The following is a 12,193-nucleotide window of genomic DNA, read 5'->3' as shown; positions in this document are numbered from 1 at the left end:
CACCCAATCAAAACGACCTGCTGGGTCATGTCTTAGTATTTCAGCTACCAGCGTCATGGACACATGGCACCCGGGGTGATACAGCAGTTCAGCACAAGTCACTTGATCCAATCTGAGGTATGGCGACCTTTTGTAAAACGGGCGGCCCTCCCGCTCTGGCACCGTGGCCTAGCTTGGCCGCTAGCCCACGCTGGCATGGCGGAAGAGCCGCTCCTGAAGAAGCCTGGCTTAGCGACAATGGCACTGGCGTTTCATTCATTAATCATGTCCTGACCAGTCACAATAATGTGTAAAAGTGGATTTGATGTACTGCGGGAGGCTCCGGTAATCATCATCAAGTGACGGAATATCGAGCTTGTCATAGAGCAGCTCTTGTCACTTTGAGTAAAAATAGAGGAGAATCACGTGAGTGTTATTCCCAGAAGTGCACTCAATGCTTGAGTGTATGCACTGGCTATAAAATCCGGAATAGAATTTTAATTTTAAATTTAGCATTTTGTTGCCAGGCGCAGTCATCAGAAGCCATTGCGATACCTTAGTTTTCCACTAGATGTCACTGCTGCCTCGCTTATCACCGCTCACACGCTATGCTAAATGATTTTGTTTGATGCTAACGAAAGACAGGATTTACAGCATCACCTCAAGCAAATATTTGACACCATCTGCATAATCCAGGACTTGACATGTCATTCTAAATGATAAGCAGCGTGACACGCGTATAAACAATCTATCCCCGCCACCCTCCCCTTGGCAAAATCAGTGTGCAACTGAGTGCACTGCTCAGGACAAGAGGGTGAATGAGGACATGGTGCGTGAGTGGATGAGAGAGCTCTAGTGGAGGCAGGGCCTTGCTGCCAGGCCTGAGGGTGGGGGGTGGTGGTGGTGGGGGGGAAGCAGGCACTCAGCTGACTGATCGCAGACCTGACAAGACTGCATTGTCCACGCACTCCATCCATCCTGAACCTCAACATTTCAACCTTGACCCCCGGCACCTTTGTATCTGTTCCATGGCTTTACGACATTCCCAGATGTCGCGCGGATCTTGCGTCAAACAGGCGTCATGCTGCTGCTGCTGTGACACTTGGCATTTGGAGGATGGAGCGTGGGTGGGACACCGTCACCTCCTGACTAACACTCATTAAAGCCTAGCGACTGTTTCATTCATCAGGTAGCTGCAAATTGCACCTTGACACAATGCCCAATGGCACTTAAACAGGCTATACTTTTTTTTTTAATTCTTATTATTTTAAACATACATACACATATTTTAATACATATTGTCATTCATTAATTTTCTATCGCGGGGGTGCTGGAGCCTATCCCAGCCGTCTACGGGTGAGAGGCGGGGTACATTCTGGACTGGTGGCCAGCCAATCACAAGGCACATATAGACAAACAACCATTCACACTCACATTCATACCTATAGACAATTTGGAGTCGCCAATTAACCTAGCATGTTTTTGGAATGTGGGAGGAAACCGGAGTAACCGGAGAAAACCCACGCATGCACGGGGAGAACATGCAAACTCCACACAGAGATGGTCGAGGGTGGAATTGAACCCTGGTTTCCTAGCTGTGAGGTCTAACCACTTGACCGCAGTGCAGCCCACATTTTGTTACATTTTTAATAAAATAATTTAGGTCTTTTTTTCTGTTGTTTACATTGTCTTCAATGTATACTGTGGGTGGTGCCTCACACAGCAAGAAAAGGACAGGGAGATTCACCTGGACCAGGAATTCACCCAAATCCATCAACATATAGAGAAATGACAAATATACACATTATAAACAATGAATTTGTAATCTGTTTTTCACCACAGTGCCATCTTTTGGATTTGGTGGGGCATTTCTCTCATTGCCCCAAAACTACATTTCTTCGAGAACTCTGAAATCGTGACTGTTGGCGAGCATGCATCTTTGATGGAAAATATGTATTCTCCACCTCCATTTGTTATGCTCGCTTCCTGCCGTGCATTTCTGAAGCAGAAGGCACAGATTTTTGGAGGTGATTCATTTGGGGAGTGTGTCGCCAAGGTAACTGTGTCATGATTTTGGGCAACATATGCACGTGCTAGCATTTGTGAAGCCTCGGTTCACATGTTTTGAAGCGTAAACACGCCACGTGTGGAGGCAAATGGGGGTGGAGGGTTATATTATGTCATATGATATCCACATCTATATGGCCCACAAGCCATAGGTTGCCCACCCCAGGTTTAGTCCAGGATGTCTTCACCCCCTGCACTGCCACACGGCTTACAAACACATAGCAACATTGTGTCATAATTTCACTTTATGACATCATTTTTATGCCTTGTAAGCATATCAGTGTTTCTACCATCGCCACGGCAACCCCATTCTCTAATATTATTGCCCTAAAATAACCAGACGATGATTGTTGGCAGTTGTGATGTCATCATGTGGCTAATTTAGCTTCTAGCTAAGGTGGCAGTAAGGAGTCAAATGACATAAATTATATTCATAATGAAGAATAAATATTTCATAAATCATGCCCAAGTTTCAGATAATGACGTTTGCGCATTTGGAAGTGAGTCCTGAAAGAAGTTTGGGATGGCTCAAAACACTCGGTTTCATAAGGCGTGGCAAAACTGCACCTCTGTGATGTCACAGAGGAACAGGCTTCCTTATATGGGCGTGATAAGCTCTCCGCCTTCCCTCAAGCTCTGCTCCTCTGTTTATGCGGCAATCTATGGCTCGTGCAGAGCCACAATTCCTAAAGACTCCACCATGAAGCACAAGTGGTTGGAGTTCCTGATTCCCTACTAGCAAAAGAAATGTCAACGGAATTTCACGCCGGACTTTTTGTGAACATGAGCCAGTATGTAGCTGGACTAGCTGCTGAAGCGCTACGCCTTTACAACGTTACTTGGTCGTGTGGAAGAGTCAGACGAGCAAGCAGTAAGTACCAGTTTATTAGTGTCCTAACTGTGTTTATTTTGTGTAGGTCATAAAGCAATAGCGCTTGTCTGCGTAGCACTATAGAGTGTGCATACGGGGAGCGGGGTTGCGCATACAGGGAGCATCAGGCACAAGTGGTTGGAGTTCCTGATTCCCTACTAGCAAAAGAAATGTCAACGGAATTTCACACCGGACTTTTTGTGAAAATCAGCCAGTATGTAGCTGGACTAGCTGCTGAAGCCCTACACCTTTCCAATGTTACTTGGTTGTGTGGAAGAGTCAAAAGAGCAAGCAGTAAGTACCAGTTTATTAGTGTCCTAACTGTGTTTATTTTGTATAGGTCATAAAGCAATAGTGCTTGTCTGTGTAGCACTATAGAGTGTGCATACAAGGAGCGGGGTTGCACAGTGGTAGTCCCCCCAAAACACATTACACATTAGCAATGCTGTAGAAAACCTAAAGCTAAAATGCTGAAAATACTTATGATCAAGAGACGTCTTGAAGTAACCCCTTTTCTTGAGGAACTTCTTGAGGAACGTTTATTATCAACTTCTATACAGTTCATAAAGTTAGCGCTACAAGTCCTTCATTGATTCATTCATGTCTACAGTGTTTATTTTCCATCATTTTGTGTTATCAAGTTGATTTTTTCTCTGTTTCTCCACTGGGTGTGATAGCTAAACATCCAACCGAGGCACCTCTTCATCATATCCAGTCACAAATGCATTTCATAAACGATGCACACAGCGCCTTGGGAGTCTCAGAGGTCAGAGTAATGCTCTCTGCGGGAGAATCACACAGATCACTCACACAACTCACATTACATACAGCACTCGTGCGCGCACACACACACACATACACGCAAACAACAGCATGGGAGCTGTCAACAATGTAACCGCCTCTGGAGCTAACAAGACGGCTGCAAAGAACATGTTACCTCATCAGCCAGGTTGCACAGCATGACATAATATGCAGTCCACCTTTTTTTTTTTCTCCTTGAAAGCAATTTTTTTTATCAGTGGGAGTTTGTCTTTCAGTTTAGTGTAAAAATTTGCACGATGAAGGGTTTCAGTCCACGGCACGATTTGATTAATTAATTTTGATATCAGCTCCACTGCCTTGACTTCAGCTATTATCTCTCTCCTTGAAGGTTCATGAACTTATATATAAATATATATTATATATATATACATTATATGACAGAACATCACCCTTGGTAGCTATCTTTCTCTCTGCTCTAACAAGGAGAGCGTGAGTGGAGACAGGCCTGCTATGGTTCACTGCTTACAAGGCTGCTGAAATGTGAGAGGACCGGTGTTTGATGTACTGTAACTCTGTCTGTGTGTGTGTGTGTGTGTGTGTGTGTGATAGACAGAGCAGGCCAGCAGTAAGTCCAGTGGCTTCACTTTGACTGACAGGTGAAGGTAAACAGCACCTCAGCCTGCTGTTGTCAGCTTATAGGAATAAGTACTTCTTTATACGCATGCCGGATGTCTCTCTACATGTTTTCCCATGCTTCATTAGGCAGATTAGGACCATTAAAAAAAACCAATGAATACTGTAAGAGTATGTAAACAAAAAAACATTAAAGCTCAAATTTGGCAACCTGACGACTCTGATGTGATTGTTCAGGGGTCGAGAGTCAACTCCAGACCCTTGAAGGTAAAAACGAAAAAAAAAAATTCACCTTGAAGTTGCCAAATACCAGAAAACTCTCCAACGATGCCAGAAAAAGTCGCCGGATTCAAGAGGGTTGGCAACATTGACCCTAACCCAAATCACAATAAAGAGACCTTTGAAAGGTGGATAGCTAATCAGACGGCGTCGGCGGGTGCTGGTATACCTTGTTTGCAAGCAGAGCAGGCAGCGAGGGGGCGGAGAGGGAAAGGCGCCTACAGATGGACTGCTGTGTTGCCATGGCGACTTTCTTTGCATCGAAACCATAGAGGAGAGATGCTGGGATTTTGTTGGGTCGTCTTCCCCTCCTTTTCTCTCCTTTCTCCCATTGCTTCTTCATGTTTTTCTTCTCAGCTTTGTTGCTATCTTCCTTTCTGACGGGCACACACACACACACACAAAAACACTCAACTCGGAATTGTTTTGAGTGTAGAGACAGAAATAAATCACCAATCCAGACGGAATGCTGATGAAGGAAGAGGAAGGTGGTGATGATTATCCGACGCAGAGGTTAAATCTCAACGCCTGGCATCACACAATCAACAAAGACCTCAGGTTGCCTTTCATTTGCGGAGTAGATAATGATGAGCTTGTCAGGTCTCCTGTGATGTGTCATCAGATCAAATGTGCCACTGACACACACAGCAGATAAATGGCATCCATTCAGCATCAGCACTATGTGTGTGAACAGCGCCCATACACCAATCACACGTCGCTATCACACACTAGAACGCCTGGCTAAGCAGGATCCTTCGCCATGGTAACAGCACTTTTACCTATGCCTATTTCCATGGCAACGTTGTGTAACATTCCACTGTCAATACCTATAAGGAGTGGCAGGTAAAATATTATTATTGCTACCATCAGAGGCGCGGTGGCTTGTCACTGGGGTTCATAACCTTAAGACTTGTGGTGTATGTTATAGTCGGTATACATGATAGTACTATGTACACAGTATGTCCTGTATTTGGGGATACTTTTTTAAACACTTGGAATCCATATAAGAGACTTGTGCGTTTGTTATCGGCGAAATACATTAATATTGAATACTACTTTGTGGAAATTAACTGATAATATCGGAACCAATTAACCACGATACACAAAGGATGACTGTATATTGGAAATATACACTACCGCTCAAAAGTTTGGGATCACTTGCACATTTCTTTGTTTTCCAAAGAAAAAAAAATTCATGCATTTTACAAATGTTTTTTTTTCGTAGTAAAAAAAATTTCATGCATTTTACAATTTTTTTTCCATTTCACAAACATTTTTATCCATTTCACAAACAATTAAAATTAATCAGATGATTTTCAAAGAACGATCGACATTTTTGCATAGAGGCCTACGATCAACAACTGTCCTCTGCATCAATTTCCTGGTATGGCTGCTAATCCAAGTTAATCATTTTATAAGGCTAATAGATTATTAGAAACCCATCTAAAAATCTAAAAACTAAAACTAAAATCTCTTACCATGCTGTTAACTACTCCCTTCAGAGAGCAACACAAACTGGGTCTAACAAGGACAGAAAAACGATGCACAACTGTGTAAGAAGACAAATATCTGACAGTGTGTTCTTTAAGACAAAAATGCCTCACAGCTGCACTAAATAGTACCCATCAAACACCGGGGTCAGTATTAACAGTGAAGCGGCGACTTCAGGATGCTGGACTTCATGACAGGACTGCCAAAAAAAGCCATATCTCAGACGGGCCAAAAAAATTGTATATAGAATGCTCATTCATTCATTTTGTACTGCTTTCCCTCACGAGGGGTGCTGGAGCCTATCCCAGCTGTCTTCAGGCAAGAGGCGGAGTACACCCTGGACTGGTGGCCAGCCAATCACAGGGCACATATAGACAAACAACCATTCACCCTCACATTCATACCTATGGACAATTTGGAGTCGCCAATTAACCTAGCATGTTTTTTTGGAATTAACCGGAGAAAACCCACGCATGCACGGGGAGAACATGCAAACTCCACACAGAGTTGGCCGAGGGTGGAATTGAACCCTGGTCTCTTAGCTGTGAGGTCCGCCGTGCCGCCCTATATAGTATATAGTATAGTAGTATAATAGTGTATACATGGAATATGCATGAAATAAAAATATTATTCATGAACCCCATTTATGAGATGGTACTTGTTGGCCATTGAATTGAACTAGGTAAATGCATGTATCATATATAGTACTGTGTGTTGTAAAGGGCCAAGCTATGGTCTTGACATATTATTTCCATATACATATTCAGTGTGCGTGTCCTATCATAGTGAGAGGCTTCAAATCTGTGCTATGTAAACAGGAAGGTTAATAAACAGCAGACAAACTATTAATATGACTTCCCAAATCGGTCCCTCCCTTGTCCTTTCTCTCTGGCCTCATTTTGGGAAACTAGGGAGGGGATGCGAGAGTAGGGGTGGAGGGGGGGATGGGGATTTCCATATGAGCAGCCTCTGCTTGTGCGAGGGAAGAACATGAGAGGTGTCTTCCGTGCACCAGATGATGAAATCCTTAGCAGGAATACGATGAGCCAATGGCAACGCACGCAGCATCCGACGCATGCAGGGTTTCCACGGCTACCCCAAACCTTCCTTCCTGGCTTGCTCTTCTTCCTCTTTCAACACCATTCCATATAAATGATCATGTGTGTTTCGGATTGTATTTTTTAAAATTTATCTGTAGCACAGTGGAAATGATTTGGCTGAAAAGGTCCTTAAAATGTCATTTGAGTGAGTTACGCCACAGTAGCACGCTGTTGGATGGCTGCCACCCCCCCACCGTCATGCCAAGGCTGCAGATTCAAGGAGATTTGATGCTCGCCGTTTTGTAAAAGTGCATGTAAAACTACAGGATTTGGGAGCGCCAGTAAGTGGCTAATACACATTTAATACATTTAGCCCTACACCATCTGTCTCTGTCCTTGGTGCTGAATTTAAGATACAAAACACGCTCTTGTGTTAAAACAGTCCAAGCAAATGTGAACATTCCATGACCGCCGCGGGCCCGAGGCGACGCTCGTTGCATGTGATATGTGATGGTGTGTGCGTATGCCATTCATTAAGGGGTACCTGCATGCGTGACACGCAGCAGCTTGGGAGCCATCATATGCTGCATGTCATCACGGGCACATAACATCTGTTGTTTGCATTTAGCATCGCTTTCCCTCTACTCTAATGCTATGTTTTTGTGTTGAAAGCAACCACTAGATTTTACCAGATTAACTCCAGTTGAAGAGTTACAACACAAAAATTGGGCTTTAAGCGAGACTTAGCTAGCATTCCTCCAGAAGGTCTGACTCAACCGGAACATTTGGCAGGAGCCTATCACGAGCCATCAGTCCACTCACAACAAGCTTGTCAACCCATCTGGAATGGCAGGAGGTCATTACTCCGTATAACAGTCGGACTCACGAAAACACTAAACTCATCACAAAGCAACTTAACACTTAAAAGGTATACCTAAGAAATATACAAACATTTACCAATACGAGTTTAAACAAACAAACAAAAAAATATATTTTAAAGTTGGAAATTTGTGTGTGTAGTTTATGTTTTCCCAATGTGCACATGGGTTTTCCCCGGATACTTCGGTTTCCTCCCACATTCCAAAAACATGCCTGTTAGGTAACAAAAAATTGCACTTAGGTATGAATGTGAATGGTTGTTTGTCTACATAAATCCTGCAAATTGGCTGGTGACCAGACCAGGGTGTACCCCGCCTCTTGCTCAAAGTCAACTGGGATAGGATGCAGCATAACCCCGCAACCCAAAAGGGGATAAGCGGCAAAGAAAATAAAACTGGAACTGATGACATCATGTAGCTTCCAGTTCCGATTTTCATAATAGGATGCTAACAAGGAAGGATGTTTTGGGGTAATAAAATACAATAAACATACCGACTCACGAGCCATCAGTCCACTCACAACGAGCTTGCCAACCCATCTTGAATGGCAGGAGGTCATTGCTCCATATAATAGTGGGACTCACTAAACACTAAACTCATCACAAAGCAACTTAACACTTAAAAGGTATACCTAAGAAATATACAAACATTTACCAGTACGAGTTTAAACAAACAAACAAACAAAGTTGGAAATTTGTGTGTGTAGTTATATGTTTTCCCAATGCGTGCTTGGGTTTTCACCGGATACTTCGGTTTCCTCCCACATTCCAAAAACATGCATGTTAGGTAACTAAAAATTGCGCATAGGTATGAATGTGAATGGTCCTGCAATTGGCTGGTGACCAGTCCAGGGTGTACCCCGCCTCTTGCCCAAAGTCAGCTGGGATAGGATCCAGCATGGGTTATGCTGGATCCTATCCTCAAGGGGACAAGCAGCAAAGAAAATTAAACTGGAACTAATGACATTATGTGGCTTCCAGTTCCGGTTTGCAAAATAGGATGCTAAGTTTTGGGGTAATAAAATACAATAAACATACTGACTCACGCGGTGTATTAAATATATAACAAGACGTGTGCAATATTGCATGCAAACCGAGGCCAAATTGTGGCGTAAATTTCCGACTTTAACCAAAAAACATGCTAACCAGGGCGGACAGTAACGGAGGTCCGAGGTCCCCCTATATCTTTTCTATATCTTTATGGTGTTTTCATTTTTGTACTAAAATCTGTCTTCAACATGACGTGTATTACATACTGACATATTTTAGGGTTAATGTGTTTTTTCATGAATGAATGGAGAAACGATATAATTGAAATCATTCATGCCATTTCTTACCCAACTTTTTACAGCTGAAGATTTTTTTTTTATTATTTCACCCGAAGCAATTTCTACCTTGATGTTAGCAGGCCGCCGCAAGAAGTGGCATGCTCAGATCATTAATCAGGCTCCACGGCGCAGCGGGTAACGGGCGAGCCACGGGAGAGCGCTAATGCATGCAAATGTATACTCGTTTTGGGGGCAGGTTGAGCCAAGGACAGAACCTCGGCGGCAACACACAGAGAGTGAGAGCACGGTCCGGTACACCTGAGCGGGAGTGTGCTCTACATCCTCAGAAAAAAAAGGTCAATCGGGACACCATTTTCTTAACACATGAGGGCCGTCGCCGGAGCTTCTTAAGCTGATTTGCAGCCAAATGAGCTTCTTATTGGGAGCCTCATTATGACTGGGATTGTACCTCAGTGGTGATAACCTCACATGACTTTTTCAAATGAACCTCTCCTGCAAAAGGAGCTTTCAAACTGGTGGGAAATCACGGCTCTAAGTGTTCGTAACCTTATTTGTAGTCTATATTTGGGTGTAAAAGTCCAATAAAGCAGCTGTAAACTCACTGCTTTTATGGAATCAGCTACTGAAGGGGATACAGGTCCGCTATCGTAAAGACCGCAGGACTAAAAATGATATATTAAATATGAGCGTTGGTTGATTATCATCATAGATCAACATCCATTGTGTTATATTGTAACAATAAAGCGCTTGGATTTCCATAAGGGGAAGCGATGCTGTAAGACAAGGGGTTTTCCATTAAAATTTAGCAATTTATTTCCCAGCACAGCTTATTTTGTCTTAAAATTGACAGACTAATGGCAGACCTGCCAACCTGTCTGATTTTTTTGTACTCAGCATGCAATTTGAATATGCTTGTATGCTTCACTGCTCTCCGTTGCTGCATTTTGATTGTTTCATTTTCTAGTACAGACGAATAAATAGATATTATCAGTTTCTCAATAGTGGTTGGGGGGGGGGGGTATTGATTGGGGGTATGCGAAAATATTTTATATGGTAATATTTGACAATGGCATGTTTTTGGAATGTGGGAGGAAACCGGAGTACCCGGAGGAAACCGGAGTACCCGGAGAAAACCCACGCATGCACGGGGAGAACATGCAAACTCCACACAGAGATGGCCGAGGGTGGAATTGAACTCTGGTCTCCTAGCTGTGAGGTCTGCACGCTAACCACTTGACCGCCGTGCAGCCCTTAGCGAATGATGTATTGCATGAAAATATTATTTTAGTCACTGACACAATAAAACACTATCTATGGTGATAAATTAAATGTGAAAAGTAAAAAACAAGAATTTAGGAAAAATTCAACCAGATTTTCGTTGGCCCCAGAGTATCTTTTTGCTTAAATAATGCAAACGAGTGTCCATGTTTTGACTGTGTGGGCTATGCATAATGAAAACAAGTCATTAATGTCTGAAATTATTTGTCAAAACACAGCTGCATATTTAGTTTTTTGTCCTTTTCAGCCACATTTAAATGATTGCTATTACTCATCAGAAAATTGCTTTAAGCTCAATTGATACCGCATCGCACTTTGGAGATTTGTAATTGGGAAAAGCCTAAGAGAAAATTGACTAGAACAGGAAAAAGTTATTAAACGCGGTCGAGGTTCAGTGAGTTCTAGAGGGAAAGCAGCTTTACGCAGCGTGAATGCATGCGGCCTCAGGGTGTTGATGTAAAGTCACAGTGGCATTTTGTTTGGAAGAATCATCCTTTTCCGCACAGTAATAATAATAACAATAATAATAATAGCGTCGTATTATCACATGTTTCGCTTGCATGCCAGGCGATACAGAGAACGTTCTTCGCCAACAGCTGTTGACCCCCCCTCCCCCATCTGACCTGAGAGACTTGTGATGGCTGCCGGCGCTCGGGCCTTGTCAGCGCACACAACTACGTTTTCCTTTTTTTGAAATTATTTTATTCCCAGCATGTTACTAAGACCCAGAGGACCATACCTACACACACACACACACACACACATAAGAAATGTAGGAGGACTTAACCTTGAAAAGCCTCCGATCCCCCCTGGGGGGTTTCCTTAAATGGCCTTTTCATTCACTGAAACCTTTCATTTCACTCCGTCTGGGGGGAAGCAAATGTTGATTGTCTGCCATGTTGGCCATCCATGATGGTGAAGGAGGTTAGGCTTTGTGTTTACCTTTTGTCCACATAATAGTTATTGATTGACCACGCTTCCCTGCACCAATATGACCTTTTGAACTCATCTACAACATTTGATAGAACAGCCAGTACAGTACAGTATTGGCATCCTTTCATATAGAATGGGTCTACAGATTCAAAAGGAAGATGTATTTATTGTACAGCAAATAGTACTGGGGTCGCTGCAGTTGACTATCACAGAGTCCAGACCTGAACCCCATTGAGAATTTTTGGGATGTCAAAAAATAAATAAATAATGCAAAAGGAATAAATCTTGTGGCATTGCGGAAGGGGCTGCACGGTTAGCACGAGACCCGAGTTTGATTCCACCCTCGGCCATCTCTGTGTGGAGTTTGCATGTTCTCCCCGTGCATGCGTGGGTTTTCTCCGGGTACTCCGGTTTCCTCCCACATTCCAAAAACATGCTAGGTTAATTGGCGACTCCAAATTGTCCATAGGTATGAATGTGAGTGTGAATGGTTGTTTGTCTACATGTGCTTTGTGATTGGCTGGCCACCAGTCCAGGGTGCACCCCGCCTCTCGTCTGAAGACAGCTGGGATAGGCTCCAGCACCCCCGCAACCCTCATGAGGATAAGCGGTAGAAAATGAATGAATGAATGAACATTACAGAAGTAACGATGTGGAAGATAAAGGCAATCCAACAAAATATTATAATGTGTGA

This window comes from Doryrhamphus excisus, chromosome 7 (genome assembly GCF_030265055.1).
Source record: "Doryrhamphus excisus isolate RoL2022-K1 chromosome 7, RoL_Dexc_1.0, whole genome shotgun sequence".
Taxonomy (NCBI): domain Eukaryota; kingdom Metazoa; phylum Chordata; class Actinopteri; order Syngnathiformes; family Syngnathidae; genus Doryrhamphus; species Doryrhamphus excisus.
This window is presented reverse-complemented; position numbering follows the sequence as displayed.